Source organism: Saccopteryx bilineata, chromosome X (assembly GCF_036850765.1).
Source record: "Saccopteryx bilineata isolate mSacBil1 chromosome X, mSacBil1_pri_phased_curated, whole genome shotgun sequence".
In the NCBI taxonomy this organism is placed as follows: domain Eukaryota; kingdom Metazoa; phylum Chordata; class Mammalia; order Chiroptera; family Emballonuridae; genus Saccopteryx; species Saccopteryx bilineata.
The window spans coordinates 14,427,290-14,446,051 of record NC_089502.1 but is presented as its reverse complement, the minus strand read 5'-3'; the positions used below and the strand labels follow the sequence as shown (position 1 = coordinate 14,446,051).

General features: G+C 36.9%; 1 protein-coding gene across 8 annotated transcripts in view; it reads right to left on the bottom strand.

The window, feature by feature from the left end:
- The window catches only part of ENOX2 (ecto-NOX disulfide-thiol exchanger 2), a 396,229-nt gene that overhangs the window by 187,864 nt on the left and 189,603 nt on the right, over positions 1-18,762 (bottom strand). The window contains exon 4 of one of the 8 annotated variants that reach the window (XM_066249138.1): positions 15,658-15,960. The exons of 6 other annotated variants lie outside the window; for them this stretch is intronic. The gene's annotated coding sequence lies outside the window, so the exon portion shown is untranslated. Of the gene's footprint in view, positions 1-2,433; positions 2,455-15,657; positions 15,961-18,762 lie in introns of those variants that run through there. One more of the 8 variants, XM_066249144.1, reaches the window with a different exon arrangement.

Here is an 18,762-nt window from a genome sequence, read left to right as displayed (position 1 = left end):
GTTACCTCGTTTTTCAGTTCGTGAATTGAGTTTTTCATCTCTGTTTGATTTGTTTTTATAGTTTTAATTTCCTCGGTAATATATTCTTTGTGTTCATTGAGTTGTTTTCTGAGCTCCCTAAATTGCCTTTCTGTGTTTTCTTGTATATCTCTGAGTATTTTTAGGTTTTCTTTTTTAAATTGTCTGTCATTTGGCTCCATGGTTTCCAATATATTAAATTTTTTCTCCATAGAGTTTTTCTATCTGTGCTACCTCTCTGTCTTTTGTATCCATGATATTCAACTTCCTTTTCTTTAGTGGCATCTGAGGGTGGTTTTGTTGATAATATTAATGAGAATTAATAAAGAATAAAAAGTTAAAAATAAAAATAAAAATAAAAAAATTATCATTCCCCCCCTTTTTTCCCCTCTCCTCTCCTCTCCCCTCCTTCTTGTGAAAATCTTGTTTTGAACTGTGAATTATTTTATGCTAAATAGAACAAAAACTGCCTATAATGGAGGGCCTGAGTTGGAGAGAAGTGATAAAGGGGCAAAAATGGTGTGTATGGACCCACAAAATGCAAAAAAGGAAAAAAATCTGGGTCAAGAATAAAATGATTTGCTTTTATCATAAGAGATATGGTGAAAGGAATAAGAGGGAAACAGGAAAAAGGGGAAAAATTAAAAAATTACTATTGTATTTAGTGGAGCAAGAACTAGCTAAAATGGAGAGCGAGGGTTGGGAGCACTGCTAGTGAGGTAAAAAAGCAAGGTAAAAAAACCCCAAAGCGCCACAAAGAAAAATACAAGTCCCAGATAAAATAATTTGTTCATGATTGAGGATTGAATGAGAGGAAAAGTAAAGGAGAAAAGAAGAAACTAATATAGAGGGAGAAAAAAAAGAAAGAGGAAAACACAAAATGAAGAAAAAAGAATAAAAGGAGAAAGAGAGAGAGTTAAAGATTTTGGAGTGCAACCCTCATAGAGAGAAAGGAAGAAGAAAGAAAAGATAATGGGAGACATAACACTTATGCGTAGTGTAGTTCAAGGAGAGGATAGAGTAAGACCAGCAGAGAATTAAATTACCAAATTGGAAGAGGAAGAAAATAATCAAGACAAGAAGATAAGAGAAACAAATGAACAAATATAATAAAATGGAATAGGTTATAAAGTCTGTGGATTATTCTTGATTTTGAGAGGTTATCTTCTTGCTTTTTCTTTTCTCTCCCTCTTCCTGGTCGGTGACTCTGTACCCCAGGTTCTGCCCCTGTGGCACGCTTAGGTAGAGGTTTGCAGTTGATAAGTCTCTATAGCGATGTCATATATTGGGCTTCAGTCTCGTTGGCAGTCGAGGCTCATTAGCATTTGCAGGCTCCGCCAATGAGAGATTCCATGTTCCCGGAGCCTCTCTCCTAGTGTTTCCTTCCTGAATTAGTATTCTGATGATCCATCTATGGGGTTGCTGCTGCCTCTTTGCGTTTAGTGTGGAACTTCTGGAGGCTCCAAGGATAGATTTTTCTGTCTCTGGTTGAAGATCTTGTTGAATTTTTGGGGAGATTTATCGTTATCACTCCTTCTGGCGCCATTTCTCTGACATCACTCTATTTTGGTCTATTTTTTAAATAAAGTCTTTCAGTTTCCTTTGGGCCATTATGTTCTCTTGAAGCAATGTTTTCCCCTCAGTCATTAATATTTAAAGTGACTAGAAGCTTTCACAAAACCTATTGAGATGCACATGCTTTAAGTGGCAAAGCTGTTACTTATTGATATCATATAGGTACACTAATTCAACTTACCCATGAGAGAAGGTGACCTCCTAGTTCCTTTGGCTCTGTGTCTATATTAATATTACTGAAAACTGCTGCCATGTATGAAAGCATCTGTTACCCCCTAAAACGAGGGCTGTAGGATTTTTTTCTGATATCATCAAATTAACTGATGATTCTAAAAGCATTGAGAAAATATAAAAAATATATGTGTGAAAAGATGTAATACAATGTTTATTACAGCAGTGTTATAAGAAGAAAATAAACTAGAAACAATCCAAATGTCCAATAATAGAGGATTGGTTAAATACATTAAATGATTTATTTATATCATGAAATACTTTGTAGCCAGTAGGACTGATGTAGATCTATGTTTACTGACATGGGAAGATGCCTAGATACAATAGGTGAAAAAAATCAGGCCAAAAATTAATATGGTCATCTCCTTATCTGTAAGGGATATATTCCAAGGACCCCATTGGATGCCCAAACTCATAGATAGTATCCAACTCTGTATATACTATATATTTTTTCCTTAGACGTATATATCTATGATAAAGTTTAATTTTCAAATTAGCACAGTAAAAAATAACAATAACTATAATAAAATAGAATAGTTATAAAATATTCTGTAACAAAAGTTATGTGAAAGTGGTCTCTATTACAACATCTCATTTTACTGTACTCACCCTTTTCTGCTTGGAATGATGTGATATGATACAATGCTAAAAAGATGAAATGAGGTTAATGACATTCTTATAATGAAATGAGGTTAAGAATTGTGATATAGCATTAGGACACTAAAGGTTTAGTGGAACATAAGAACTGCAACACTATGACAATTGATCTGCTAACCGAGATGGCTGCTAGGTGACTACTGGTGGGTAGCTTAAACAGCGTGGATACGCTGGACAAAGGGATGATCCATGTCCTGGGTGGGACAGAATGAGACAACACAAGATTTCATTACACTTTTCCACTGTAGTGGTAAAGCAACCAGAGATAATATGTAAATAATTGGCTCGGCTATGTTCCAATAAAACTTTATAGAAAGAGCCATGTAGCCTCTGTCATAACTACTCAGAATGGTACATAATTTAAAACTTAGGAATTACTTCTAAAATTTTCTATTTAATATTTTTGGCCCATGGTTGACAACACGTAACAGACCATAGAAAGTGAAACAGCAGATAAGGGAATACTACTGTATATATCACATGATTCAGTTGTTTTTATTAAAAACAAACAAACAAACAAAAAATGAACAAAACAACAAACACACTGGTGAAAAGCCAGAAAATATATATACCAAAATGTTAATACATATTTTCTCTAAGCATTGTGGTTGTGAGTGATTTTTACATCTTTCTTTACTGTCTGAATTTTTAAAAAGCATATATATATATGCTTTTTAAATTTTGCTATATATAGCAAAATTACTTTGTTAAAATAATACTATGGGACTGTATTTATACAGCTTACAAATTACTTTTACTTGAAATGATAACCCATGTGATCTTTATATTTCTATTCAAGCCCCAGTTTTTAATCTGAGTAGAGGTTGGTAAACTTTTCTGTAAAGGGCTGGATTGTAAAATTTTAATTTTTGCGGACCATATAGCCTCTGTCATAACTACTCCACTTCTCTTCTGTAGTGGTAAAGCAACCAGAGACAATATGTAGATAATTGTCTCAGCTATGTTCCAATAAAACTTTATTTATGGAAACAGCCATGTAGCCTCTGTCAGAACTATTCCACTTTGCCCCTGTGGTGCTAAAGCATCCAAAGACAATATGTAGGTAACTGTCTCGGCTCGGCTATGTTCTAATAAACCTTTATAGAAACTAGGAGAAGGCTGGCTTTCACCCACAAGTTGTAGTTTATGGCCTAGTGGTTGAAAAATATTGGTTTACTGGATCCTGCTCTGAAGTTCTTAATAGAAGAGGCCGAACTCCCATGTTCATTGAGAATCAATCTGTTTTCCTCTATTCTTCTGGATCAGTGCAGGCTATATTACTAGTTGCTGCTCTCCAAAGTTGAGGCCAAAATGGCTTGGACACATAACTAGAAGTTCCTATTTTTTTCTCCTACTTGGCTAGAGAATTTTCCTACTCCATACTTGGGCCATGCTTTATTTAGGGCCATCCTGACCACCAAAGTGAAGCCTAGAACTGAACCATAGATAAAGTCATGGTTGCAGAAGCCCACTAAGTCACTCCAAGGATTGAATTCACAACCACTACCTGAGTGACTTTAGCTAGAACCAGAAAGTCCAAAAGAATCAGTGCTTCCTATAGCCTACCAGTATTAACATAGTCCATAAAGAAGGTTTTTGAAGAGATGGAGTATTAAAGTCTACCCACAAGAATGCTTTTAAGGAGTCTTAAAGTGTTCAACAATGGCTTACTTTAGGAGTTTAAAAGACTTACATAACTGATGCAAAGTATACGTGAGGAAAAAAAGAGAAGTTTAAGTTGAAGGTGATCAGGGTCCTGGCTAGTTTGCTCAGTGGTAGAGCATCAGCCTGGAGTACTGAAGTCCTGGGTTTGATTCTCAGTCAGGGCACACAGGAGAAGTGACTACCTGGTTTTTCACCCCTCCTCCCTCTATCTTTCTCTCTTTCTTCCTCTTCTGCAGCCATGGATCCAAAGATTTGAGAGCCAAGTTGGCCCCAGGCACTGAGGATGGCTCATAACCTTGCCTCGGTTGCTAAAATAGCTCGGTTTCTGAGCAACAGGAGCAGCAGCCCAACAGATAGCAGAGTATCACCTGTTAGGGGGCCTACTGGGTGAATCCTTTTTGGGCACATGTGGGATTCTTTCTCTGCATCCCCGCCTCTCACTTAATAAAAAAAAAATGGCCAGGCACTCCTTGTCACAGACAGCACTCAATTCCCAGAAGAGCAATGGAACTAGATTAACTATGTGCATTTAGCTCATGTATTTGCCTTTGCCTTAAGTTGCAATTAGTGGTGTGGTTTCTTAAAGCAGTTTACTTTACATAGACAATCTATAAAACATATTTTCTCCCCTTTTTCTCTTCAAAGTAAAATAAGTTATTGCTTACACACAGACCTTAAATTCTTCCAAATGAAATAGCTTCCAGATCACCCAATCCTGCTATGTAAAATATTATTCAATCACATTTAATAGTCTGGCCACTCAAAGGAAATCACATTAGAATAGAATGTATTAGGTATACAATCCAGGGAACAAGAGCCAGATACTCAGGATTTCGGGTTACAGCAGAACTATATATCCTAAATTCCTAATCTGGGAAAATATGACATAAAGTACCAATAATTTACTAACAGACTCTCCAGAACTGGGTGAACCCCAGGGTACTTGTAGAGCAGTCTACCACACCAGGTATTCACAAAAGTGAGGTGTTGGCTAAGATGGGTAAAAAGAAAGGGACACAGGAAATAGTCTTTAAGATAACCAAAACATTTCAAGGGACAATGTTGGCTTCCAAGGTTCAAAAGGGCGTGGGGGATGGAGTGAAGGTAGGCTGAGATAAATGTGATCAAAAGGAGAAAGAAAGGACCAGAGAAGGAACACAGACCTGTTCCTATACTGTGGTTTCTACTCTACAGGGGCAGAGTAAGTGACTTGTTCAAGGTCCCTGTCAGTTATCTTGAAATGTAAATTCACTCAGTTTCTACTACCATGTCACACAGCCGCTCACTCAGCTGGTGTCTGTTTATTTACCTGAAGATTTAAACAACTTAGAAATACTATGTAGTATGTAGGTATGAAATGATTGCTTGACTTTATGGAGATGGAAGAAATTTTAGGTGTGCAAACTGTTATACAACCTGTAAGAGTCTGATTTTGGTTAAATGGGGATGGGACATTCCAGCTGTTCAAGGCTAGTGGATTAGAGGTAGCTTTTCCAATTTAAAACATTACCCTAAAATTGCTATCACTACTTACAAAGTTTCAAACGCTTAACTTAAATGAGATGATTTAGAGGAAAGTACAGTAGACAATAAGTAAAGAGATGAGTAAACCTGACTTATAGAGTCACCTCTGTCACTAAGTTTATTGTGTGATCTTGACTAAATCACTTTCTCTCTCTGGATGTTAGTTTCTTCACCTGTGAGATGAGAAGGGAAAATACCATAATTTCTAAAGGATCTTTTCCTCTCACATTTTATGATTCTGTAATTCCTGGGGGGTTTTCTCACCTGACATTTATTTGCAAGGGCCATTCTGGCATCCATACAATTTAAGTTTTCAGTAAATCACAGATGGTCTTAAATAAAAAATCTCCCCCTTGAACAGGATATTTGTGCTGAAATGGCTCATGTCAAGTATGACCTTTTTAATTCCGAGCAACTCTCTAGTGGTTCATTAACTCACCCCTAGGACAGCTCAGCAAGCTAGTACTATTACAAAAGTCCCCAACTGTGCAGGCCCAGAGAGCTGCAATATTACCTAGTGAAAACAAAGTGGTTTTCTCTTTATGCCCTCATTGGTCAATTTTTAGATCAGAACATATGATTCTATCACTGAAGGAATCCTGGACAACTCACAGAAAGCCTGTGCCAAATCTAGCACTAGCTTTGAGGACTAAGCTGGAGTTCATTCCAAGGAAGTGATAGAATTACTTCTAAATAATTTATAACAGTGGCTCTCTTTCCTAGATAATTAAAAATGTTTAGAAAATGTAATTGTAATTATAAAAGCCCAATTTTTCATATGCTTTATATTTTACTACACATGGCAATAACTTTATTTTTCATTTAAGTTTTCTTAACCACCCACTGAGGTGAATAAAATAGATAGCATCATCATCATTTACCAAATAAGAAAACTAGAGCTCAGAGAGGTTTAAAGACTTCTGCCAGATTTCTTAGTAAGTGGCAGAGCCAAGAATAGAACCCACATATTGACTGGTTCAGCTAATTCACAAATACACTTGTCAATTCTACCATTATACTAGTCTTTAGATGTTTTCAAGAATGCAAGTTAAAAATCAGAGATTTTTTTAGGGGAAGGGTAGCAAAAAGGGTGTAATGGGAAACACGGAAGTGGGGGGGTGAGGGTGTTATAGTGAGTGAGACACTTGAATCCATGTTAACACAATAAATTAAAATTATTAAAATTTTTAAAAACTCAGAGATTTTAGTATGCTGTCTAGATATTGCAAAGTAATCTTACACTCATTTAAAGACTTCTGACATAGGCTTAATTTCTCATAATGGGATCAGTGGCTATGAGAACTCTGAAAAAGTACCTATTACACAATGAATTCAATTATCATGACATTTCTACTAGAGTCAAAGCACATATTTATTGAACATCTATATACCTGGCTCTGTACAAGGTGATATGGAGATATACAAAAGTATAAAATATGATTCCTGACTTCAGAGTGATTCAAAAACACTAAATAGTTAATAATGAATAGCTACATATTATAGTCACAACAAATAGTGCTATAGGGACATGAGGAAGGGAGAAATGAAGTGAGGACCACTTCATGGAAGAAATAGAATTGAATTGAGTATTTAAATAAGGGGTAGAATTTTACTGGCAGAATGGAGGGAGAAAATATTTCCAGGTTAAAGGGAGAATGGAGGTGTGGAAAAGAATAATATGAGCTAAACCAAAGGGAAGGCATACAGGAGACTGGATATCTGTGAGGATACTGATCTGAGTGGAGAGCGGTAGGGGAATATTTGTAAAGCCACAGTTTATCTTAAGTGTTCAGGCAGAAGGCTGTCTGCCTTTCATAGTATTTTATTCACTCATGAATAAAATGGCATTAAAGGTAGATATAACAATTTTTAAGAGTTTGGCTCTGGAGGCAGACAGACCTGGGTTTGAGTACCAGAAATACCACTTACTTACTCTTTATTACCCTGGATTAATTAACCTTTTGGGACTTACTTTCATCCTCTCTACTATGGGGCTATAATGTGGAGCTTATGACATAATGTCCACCAGGTACTCAGCAAAGTGCTGGCACATGGTAAGTACTTATTAAATGGAAACTATAATAAAAGTGATCCATTGAATGAAACTTCATTTGTATACCTTTGTTAAGTGTTTTTTGTTTCATATGGGGAAATTAAAAAGTATTAACATTTTTGATTAACAAACATGATGATCATAGTAGTGAGGGGAGAGTGATAGATGGTGTTGAATAGGAAGATCAGACCCTGCAGAATCTTCAAGGTTGGTTTGAAGAGATTGACCTGTGGGAAATGCATATGCTTTTTGACTAAGGAGAAGAGACCAGAGGAATTTGCTCAAGGGCACTTAGCCAACTGCTGGCAAAATTATCCCAAGCTTGCAGATTGCTTATCCTTACTTTCATCTGCTCATCTGTTTGAGAATTTTGGCTGCTCTCATTTTGTCTCTAAGGAGCATTTCTAAATGGTATATAGTATGCCGAAAACTTCTTCCTTCCTTTATTACTTTCTGAGAAATGGGTATTTTGAAACAGCACTTTTTTCCTGGAGACCCTGGGTATAATCACTTTCTAGGAAGAGCTCAGGAACCTCTAAGCAAAGTGTCAGATTCCCAGAGAAGTAGTCTGAGAACTCCTAGGGAAGGAAATTCCTGACTTAACTAAAGTAGGAAGAAGTAGCAGGTGCCAACAATAATAAACAACAGAATCCTGGGAAAGAGCAACTTTTCCTGAGTCTAGAAGGTCAGGAATGTGGAGCACATTTTCAAAATAGGAGCCCAGGGACACTGCTGTAATTATCAACCAATGAACTTCCCCTTAGTACCAGAAAAACAGATGGATACACTAATTAAAGAGGGATAGAGAGGCAGAAACAGAGAACAATGTAATATTTAAATGTGAGAAACTCAAGAGTCAAACTAGCTCTGTTTCTGATACAAAAAAATTATCATGTTAACTCCAGGCAGCTTTAACCAACCCCTAAATACCTATGTCATGTTCAATGTTTTCAAATAGTCTTCATATATAATGTTCCTTGGTCTAGGGTAGAATGCAGTTCTGTTTTTGAAGTAAATAAAGCTTATGGAAGCCACCCGCTAATGACCACATGTACCATCTTCTTTATTTTTTTCTCCTGTTTCTTTTTCAAAGGGAGGGGTAACATAGATTCTACAAATGACAGCTGGCTGAGCTTGTTGACTGTAACTATTAAAGAATGGCTTTATTAAACAGATGATGTATTAGCACTTGGGAAAGTAAGTGATGACTTAGAGAAGCCAGTGTAAGAACATGCTCAATTAAGTAAAGATAATTTTGTTCATTTTTTTCTTTGAAAAGGATACTATAATGACAGCTTGTACAGCAAGCCTTTCACAATTGCCTTAAAAAAGACAAAGAGATATGGATCGGACGATAACTTAGCTGGATTCCTGGTTGGTTGAAGAAGTGTACTCAAAGAGTGGTGATGAATGGATTGACAACAATTTGCGGGCGAGGTCTCTAACAGTTACTATAAGGCCCTCTAGTAGCCCATGTCCTGTTCAATATTTTAATCTATGATTTTGGATGAAGGTATAACAGTTACAATGGTAGAAAAGACAAAGCTAGAGAGTATACTTAACTTATTTGATGACAGAATCAAGTTTCAAAAATAATTGTTACCACTATTTATCTACTATCTTCTAGGCATTACTGTACATAAGCTATCTCACTGAAATCTTAAACCATAGTAAGCTAAGACTTAAAGAGGCTTTAAGTAGCTTGTTCAAAGCTACAGAGCTAGTAAGTGTCATTAGCAGGATCTAAATCCAAATCTGTTGCTAGTAAAGCTCATATTCTTACTCATATACTACACTGCCAGCCACTACTCTACATTGTCTTAACAAACTATACTGCAATATCTCCTGAACACAGAACAAAACAGAACAGAGGATGAAAGCTCTGAGAAACAAGGAAAAATCTGATTCACTATGACTTTCATGAAGAATCAGATTGGTGCTAATTTGATGGTGAAGAACAGCACTTTGGACTAATAAATTGCCAGGAATATTCTAAGTTAAAAGACAGTGAATTCCACTAATTCCTAGTTTTGTTATATCTATCTTTATTTGTATGAGTAAAGTGGCTGGAACAATGAGCCCCAAACTATGAAAATGGTATGTAATATAAGGAAAAATAAGGGTAGCCATAAAATGGAGGAAATACAATTACATTGTACCTCATGTTATTTTGCAACTTTAGTATGAGATGACAATATGAATGGTTTCATAAAAAATTAGATATAACTTAGGTTGTATTAACAGAAGCACTAAGTAGACTCTAGATACCGAGAAGTTGTCAGATACTATCTTCTGCTCTAGTTACCATGTTCTGTTGTGATGGACAGCCAACAAGAGCAACATCAAATGTCACTAGAGGAAAGTGACTGGGGTGAAGCATTAGTAAACCATCTCTTATGAAGTAACTAAAATATTTAGCTTAGTGTGGAGAAAACTTGAGAGCATAGGAGAGGTATTCATATATTGGAAGGACAATCATGTGGAAAAAAGATTACATTTGGTCTGATACAGTGGTGGGATTCAAATAATTTAACAATTGGTTCTCTGCCCTACTGACCATTTTAAATATAAAAACACACTATATCAAGAGGTAGTTTATTATTTCATGCATTTAATACTTAAGAACAATAAAAGAGGTACACAAAACTAGATTACATCATAAGAAAGAGTTTCAAAATATTAGATAATACCTGACAAAAAACAATAAAACTGTTATTTAAGGTATTTCCATATTGCTTCTTGATTGGCATCCTCACTTGCAATTTTTTTCACCTATGGACAGCATGAACACTACTACAGGTGCTTAGAATATGCTGTTGTGCAGATGAACATATAAAAAGAGTAAGGAATGTAAATGTGCGATTTCCACATTGGAGGGCTGCCCAGGCACCCACCTTAGAGAGAATCCTGATTACGAGTGCCATTTTAACAACCAGTTCTCTGAACTCAACAAAAAATTACATCTTGACTCTGCCGAACCAGTGAGAACCGGCTGAATCCCACCACTGGTCTGATACATTTTATAGCACAAAGCTAGAACTCAGGAGAAAACTTATGGTTCAATATAAGAAATAAATTTATAATAATTAGAGTGGTGCAACCATATAGTAATAATAGATAACATTTAGTTATCCAGTACTATGGTCTACTGCTAAAATATTTCATGGGATTCCCAAGAACCCATAAGATCCATGGAGAGGAAAGTGGCTAAATTATAAAGCTGTGATCTTAATGTCATTTGGAGTATTTAAACACATGCTTAATGAATGCCTGTCAGGAACATGTGATATATAATTCTGCATTGAAGTGGCAGGGTATAAGGTGGCAGTTGAATTAAATTATTGTGTGAGGCTTCATCCCAATCTGAAATTCAGTATATCTACTTTCCCTGTTTTCAACTTCATAATATTAAACATTGTAATCTGATGGTCCAAATATAATATTATGACCTATTCACAGATGGCTGCTATGTGTCTATGTGTCTATATGGACATGTGCACACATGCACATTCACACAAACAATATGCATTTATTTTTTAAATTATACTCACACCAGGGTTTAAAGAAAAAGATAGGGATACCATCTAGCTATATAAAGGGTTTTGGACTCCTAACAATACTCAATCTATTAATTAAGCCCATAAAATAAAGTAAGAAAATAGGCTTTGCTCCATTTATTATGGTCAGGAATTGAAATATACATCATATTTTCAAAAACAGACAATGAAAAAAATTAGAAAATGTTAATTTCAAAAGGATTTAATCTCATTGGCTGAATCACAGGATAATTATTTTGGTCTGTCTTTGTAAATCACAGACATAATTTACCATATTTCCCCATGTAGAGGACACACATTTTTTAGAAAAATTGGAATCTAAAAACTGCGTGCGTCTTATACAGTGGTTGTAGATTTCTTTTCTTGTATTCCCCGCTTTTATTGTACTTGTTTTTGCGTTCTTTGCTGAAGACAGTGATTTGTCATCAGACACAGATGAGGACAAGCTAATGGATGGGAGTTCTGACAGTGGTGAGGAGTTGTATGAAATTCATGATGAATAAAACTTGAGTTCAATAACTTTATGTAATATATATATATATTTTCAAATTTCAGGCCCTAAAATTAAGGTGAGTCTTATACATGGGTAATATGGTATTGAGCACTAGCTTCGACTTCATATCCATCATTGTACTAGTGGATTTTAGTGTAGTGCCCTAATTTAATCTTTCAAAAATATGATAAGGTTAGTATGAAGATATTATTTTTATTTTAAAGTTGAGGAAACAGAGTCTCAAAGAGAAGCAAGTAATCAAATAATATCACATGGGACATAGCGGTGCCAGGATTTGAATAAAGGTTATTTCTGACTTCATACTATCTACTATGCTAAAGCAGTACCTTCCTTCCCTTTTTCTTCCTGTTAGCACATAGCACTTTGAAATTTTAAAGTATAGCACAAATTGCCTGACCAGGAGGTGGCAGAGTGGATAGAGTGTTGGACTGGGACACAGAGGACCCAGGTTCAAAACCCTGAGGTTGCTGGCTTGAGTGCGGGCTCATCTGGCTTGAGCGTGTGCTTACCAGGTAAGCTCGAGTGCGGGGTCACTGGCTTAAGCATGGGATCATAGATGTGACCCCATAGTTGCTAACTTGAGCCTAAAGGTTGCTGGCTTGAGCCCAAGGTCGCTGGCTTGAACAAGGGGTCACTACTCGCTCTGCTGTAGGCCCCCCATCAAGGCACATATGAGAAAGCAATCAGTGAACAATTAAGGAGCTGCAACAAAGAACTGATGGTTCTTATCTTTCTCCTTCCTGTCTGTCTGTCCTTATCTGTCTCTCTCTGTCTCTGTCAAAAAATTAAAAAAAAAAGTATAGCATGAATGGTAATGACTATCATTGATAAACAAGTATAACATCCAACATTCAGATTGACATAATTCTTGCCTTGAAAAAAAATGTACATATTTTTAGCACAGATTGGGAGAAATTTGGATATTCCTAGTCTGTTCTTACAGGATTGATTTCAAGATTAGAAGAATCTGTTTGAAGAACTGTTGGAGACAAAAGGCACAGTAAAAGGTTCTTCTTTATTTCCTACAATATAGATTCTAAATTGGGGGAGCTTTCTAGGGGGATTCTCAGTTGAAGGGTGCCATTAATTAATGAAAGTTCTAAAGTAATGCAGTGAATTTCCTGATCAGTCTAAGATCTACTACTATTGCCTGACTTGTGAGGTGGCACAGTGGATAGAGTCTACCTGGTACTCTGAGGTTGCCAGTTCAAAACTCTGGGCTTGCCAGGTCAAGGCACATACAAGAAGCAATTATGAGACTGTAAGTTGATGCTTCCATCCCCTGCTCCCCCTTCTCTTTCTCTCTCTCCTCTCTCTAGAAATTAATAAATAAAATCTTAAAACAAATGATCTACTGCTACAAAGATAGTTATCCTTTTGCTGGAGCTTCATGCTTATCTTCCCTCCCCAATTAGTATAAATGAATAAAATTTAGAGAAAGTCCTGAGTTTAACTAGCTCTTATGTAAGAATTTAAAGCATAGAGACAAAAGATGGCAATTAAGTACTAACAACTTCCAGGAAAGAGCTGATTGAGTAGCTCCAACTTTAAGCCCTTTTTCAGAATCTGTCATTTGTTCACCACAGCCTATGATGAATTGTAACCCCTGAAATCAAACAGACCACAAGTTCTCACTTCCAAGAAGGCACAAGTGGGGGAAGACTAATTGCTACTGTGACAATTCAAGCAATTGGTGAAAGGCCAGTGCTATTTCCCAGCTCACACATTTCTTTTAAGCTTCCTGTTAATGAAAGTCAATGGCCTTGCCAGCAGACACTGTTTATACTCACCCGTTTTCCCACCCAGACAGGACATTCCAGGAACAATTACAGAATAATGAATTTGAGACATATCCCTAGCCTCACACAGCTTCATTCCCAACACAAATGTCCTTATAAACTTACAGCCTCATTTTTCTTTGTATTAGGACCTTGGTTTTTTGCCTTCTCTTTTATGTTTTATTTAAAATGTCCTCCTTGGAGGTAGAGGGTGTTATATTGGGTGGGACACTTGAATCCATGTTAACACAATAAATTTAAAAAATTTATGAAAATAAAATACCCTCCTTGTTTTAGGCACTGAGGATAGTAATGTAATAGTGTAACAGCTGCAAACCAGTTCTTGGTATCTACCAGAGGCCAGTTTTCTTCCTGATTTAATTAGCTTTTCTTTTAAATATCCCTGCCATCATCTTCAATTTGGTATGAACCTGGGGTCCCCGTTTCTCTGCAACAAGAATTTCTCATGCCAAAACTACCTACCAAAAGGGAAGGACCAAAAAACTGAGCTAGTCTCTAAGCTTGAAGCAATCTCCTTTGCAACTAGCTGATGAGGACTATGAAAATGAGACTTGGGTCAATTCAAGGGAACATAAGGAAGATGATTCTATTTTGTTCCTCATCCCCAGCCCCAAACCAAGCTGGAAGGTTGTGTCTATATGGGACAGGCACTGGTTCAGCCAGAAACAGGGATCCAATGAGGGTCTTCTCTCTTTATCATAATAGAAAAGCTGTGTGCAAATCAAAGATAAACATCTAGACAGCAGGAGTCCAGTTAAGAGGCCATTATAGTAAACTATGGATGATAGAGAAAAAGTGAAAGGTGCTATCCATACTTATCTCCTACCCTTAAGTATTAACTAGAGTATGAAGAGAGAGACTGGCACCACAGAGTTGATTAAAGTTGTTTGATCCATTGATACGTAAAGACACATGCAGCCCCATGTTCATTGCAGCATTGTTCACAGTGGCCAGGACATGGAAACAACCAAAAAGCCCATTAATAGACGACTGGATAAAGAAGATGTGGCACATATACACTATGGAATACTACTCAGCCATAAGAAATGATGACATCAGATCATTTACAGCAAAATGGTGGGATCTTGATAACATTATACGAAGTGAAATAAGTAAATCAGAAAAAACCAGGAACTGCATTATTCCATACGTAGGTGGGACATAAAAGTGAAACTAAGAGACATTGATAAGAGTGTGGTGGTTACAGGGGGAGGGGGGAAAGGGAGAGGGAAAGGGGGAGGGGGAGGGGCACAAAGAAAACTAGATAGAAGGTGACAGAGGACAATCTGACTTTGGGTGATGGGTATGCAACATAATTGAAAGACAAGATAACCTGGACTTGTTGATCTTTGAATATATGTAACCTGATTTATTGATGTCGCCCCATTAAAAAAATAAAATTATAATTAAAAAAATACTAATCTTCAAGTTCAAAGAGACCTGTGGTGAATGGGAATCTATAATAACTTTCTCTTTTGTCTCCTAGAAAAAAAAAATAAAATAAAGTTGTTTGATGGTGGCAGTAGCACCAAATTGAAATCTTTATGTTTTTATGGAAGGATGGTTTGAGTCACTTTCCTTGGGAGTCGAGTTATGAAAAATATCTGTGAGTCACAACTTAAACAATTACTCTAAATGAAGCTCATATAAGTTATATGTAGTCTGAAGTTGCACTCTCCTAGCAGACAGAAAAGAAGCCTACCATGCTTCTATTTTTTTCCGATACACCTAAGATAGCAATTAGCACTTAGCAGAAAGTCTGAATTCCCCTATACCTCTTTGTACAATCAATGGCCTTTCAAATGAAAAAGGCTGAACTATGAAATACGAGGGAATCAATTCCCAGCTTAAGACCCTTTCAATACTAAGAGTTTCAACTTATTTTCAGAATTTAATTCCTCTGTTCAACTTTGTCATAATCCATGCAAATAAAAGAAACCCACATGCCTCCTGGTTTCAGCAGAATATTGATCATTATCTCCTTGAATTTACTTTGGAGTTTTACCCTTCAGATGACACTATAATATGTATAGTCAACCTGTTTTAAGACACAAAAGCTCTTACCTGTGGGCCTAGTGGCCCTGAAGCAGGGCTTTTCAAAGAACTTCTGTGCTGAGCAAACTCTTTGCACACTGCAATTAGGTTCAACTAGCAGTTCCCCTTCTGATGTGTCTTCTAATAATAAAGATTTGCAGCAATGTGTACCAGACTTAGAGTATTCAGATCTACCAAGTTTCAAATGTGGGTAAGTGGCTTCTGTTATATCTAGAGTTTTCAGTTTCTTTGGAGAGATGTTTCTATTCAAGATTTGGATGTCTGTGGGCAATTCAGACTCTGGCTCAAGCTGTAGCCACCATTTAAGAAGGCCTGCAGACAATAAAGAAAGATTAGAAGAAAAGGGGGAGGGCGCTATAGGGAAGGGGGCAAGGGAAATGTTGAGGGGAATAGGGGGGAGGGGTGATACATTTGGGGCAAACCTAGAATCTATGTAAACACAATTAATTAAATAAAAAAAATTTAAATGTGATTTTAGAGAAATATGCTCATTAGGTTCTTTTTCTCCCCAAAGTTGTGAAAACAGAATAACAATAACAAAGGGCACAGAAAGTTGGTGCTGCAAAGGTGGAGTGCATATTAAGTACATTGCTACACATTCAGTGTGTACCTTGTACAACCTAGTCTTCAAAGAGAACTGAACCAGGGATAAAAAGGCCATAATTCTACTCAGTCCCTACTTTCTAAGCTACTAAGAGCTAATATATTAAGTACCTATTATATACCAGATATTGTGGGATGCACATTACTTTTTGCTTATATGATCTCATTTATTTCTTTATAACTACCCTATGAGTCCTATTATCTTCCCTACTTTACAAGAAGCACAGAGAGGTCAAGCACTTGCTGAACATAATGTAGGTTAACCAAAGCTCCGGTTAGTCTGATGCTTAATGTCTTTGTATCACTGCCTGTCTTCGATAATAAAATCATTACTTATGAGGCTACACTGACTATTTACTATATTGCTACCCTTTGTTAATTTCCTCAATTATAAGTGGGGCATATGGACTGGATGATTTTAGAACCACCATAATTCCAAAAAAAATCCATTAATTTCATAAGGAGTAAATAAGAAAAAAAAGCTATCTTTTTTCCCCCTGGGTAAATGTGGATGTTCAAGTAGACAGGATTCTAACATGGCACTTAAATCATATTCTGTGTGACTTTCTCCTTTGAACAGTAGCAGGTGCTTAATGTCCTGGAGGACTGAATTTCCTGTTCATCCCTCTGTAGGGTGCATGGCGTCCACAGAGTGGGTTGGGTAAGTTTCCAGAAGACCGGGCTAATTCTGCTCCTTGTACCCCACCTTAGCGAAGTACAAACCATGCAGGCTCCCTTTTGTTTTCCAGTTCCCCAGGCCAAATGACAAATGACCAGTGGTTCTAGGAGGGAGGCTGAGCTGGTCTTCCGCACCTGTTTCACTTTCCATAGCTTTCTCTTGGGCAGGATCTGGACTGACTAAAGTCACCCGAGAGTCTGAAGCAACGAAAAGGCCACCTATGGACTCCATCTTACTTATTTGCACATTGTTCATACAGTTGGAGGCAGCAAATATCAGAAGGCTATTATAATTAAGGAAAAATCAGAAGTCCTTTGAAGACATTTAAGGTCAAATGCCTATGGGAAGAGAAATTTCTTCAAGATTTTTCATGTAAAAAAATGAAAATATTTGACAATACGTCTGATAAGGGGTTAATAACCAAAATTTATAAAGAACTTGTAAAACTCAACACCAGGAAGACAAACAACCCAATCCAAAAATGGGCAAAAGAGATGAATAGACACTTCTCCAAAGAGGACATACAGATGGCCAATAGGCATATGAAAAAATGCTCAACATCACTAATCATTAGAGAAATGCAAATTAAAACCACAATGAGATATCACCTCACACCAGTCAGAATGGCGCTTATCAACAAAACAACACAGAATAAGTGTTGGCGAGGATGTGGAGAAAAGGGAACCCTCCTGCACTGCTGGTGGGAATGCAGACTGGTGCAGCCACTGTGGAAAACAGTATGGAGATTCCTCAAAAAACTGAAAATCGAACTGCCTTTTGACCCAGCTATCCCACTTTTAGGAATATACCCCAAGGACACCATAGAATGGCTCGAAAAGGAGAAATGCACCCGCATGTTTGTGGCAGCATTGTTCACAATAGCGAAGATCTGGAAACAGCCCAAGTGTCCGTCAGAGGACGAGTGGATTAAAAAGCTTTGGTACATATATACAATGGAATACTACTCAGCCATAAGAAATGATGACATCGGATCATTTACAATAACATGGATGGACCTTGACAACCTTATACGGAGTGAAATAAGTAAATCAGAGAAAAAAAAATTAAGATGAATCCATACATAGAAGGGACATAAAAATGAGACTCAGAGACATGATCAAGAATGCGATGGCAACAGGGGCGGGAGGTTGGGGGAGGGGGTGAAAAGGAGAGAGGGGTTAGGGAAGGGGAGGGGCACAAAGAAAACCAGATAGAAGGTGACAGAAGACAATTTAACTTTGGGGGAGGGGTATACAGCACAATCAAATGTCAAAATAATCTAGAGATATTTTCTCTCAACATATGTACCCTGATTTATCAATGTCACTGCATTAAATTTAATAAAAAAAATGAAAATAATATTAAATGCCTTGAAGCTGCAGGCTGAATATTAAATATTAGAAACATCTTAGAGAAACTTGCCTGAGAGCTGTATGAATTCTAAACTATGAAAATAAGACAATGAATAGAAAACTGTAAAAGTGATAAGTTGCTTTATCAAACAAAAACAAAGCATTTTCCTCCAAGGAGAAAGGAAGCATGATGGGAAATCTACAAACAATGGAACTTCATGTGTTTGCTTAAAAACAAAAATAACAATTCAAACCTCATGACAAGTGAGCTCACAGTATTGACATGGGACAAGAGCTTTCCTATTTAATAGCACAGGGCCCCGGGGCCATTTTCAGAAGGCAAAGTTCAGATTTCAGACTTCATTCCCTTCCCAGCATAATTTGAACTTTCCCCTAAATCTCAACCCTGTTCCAGGCACTGTGCTAACATTCTTCCCTATTGTCTCTTATCTAAGGCTCAACAATGGAAGGCATTGGTGG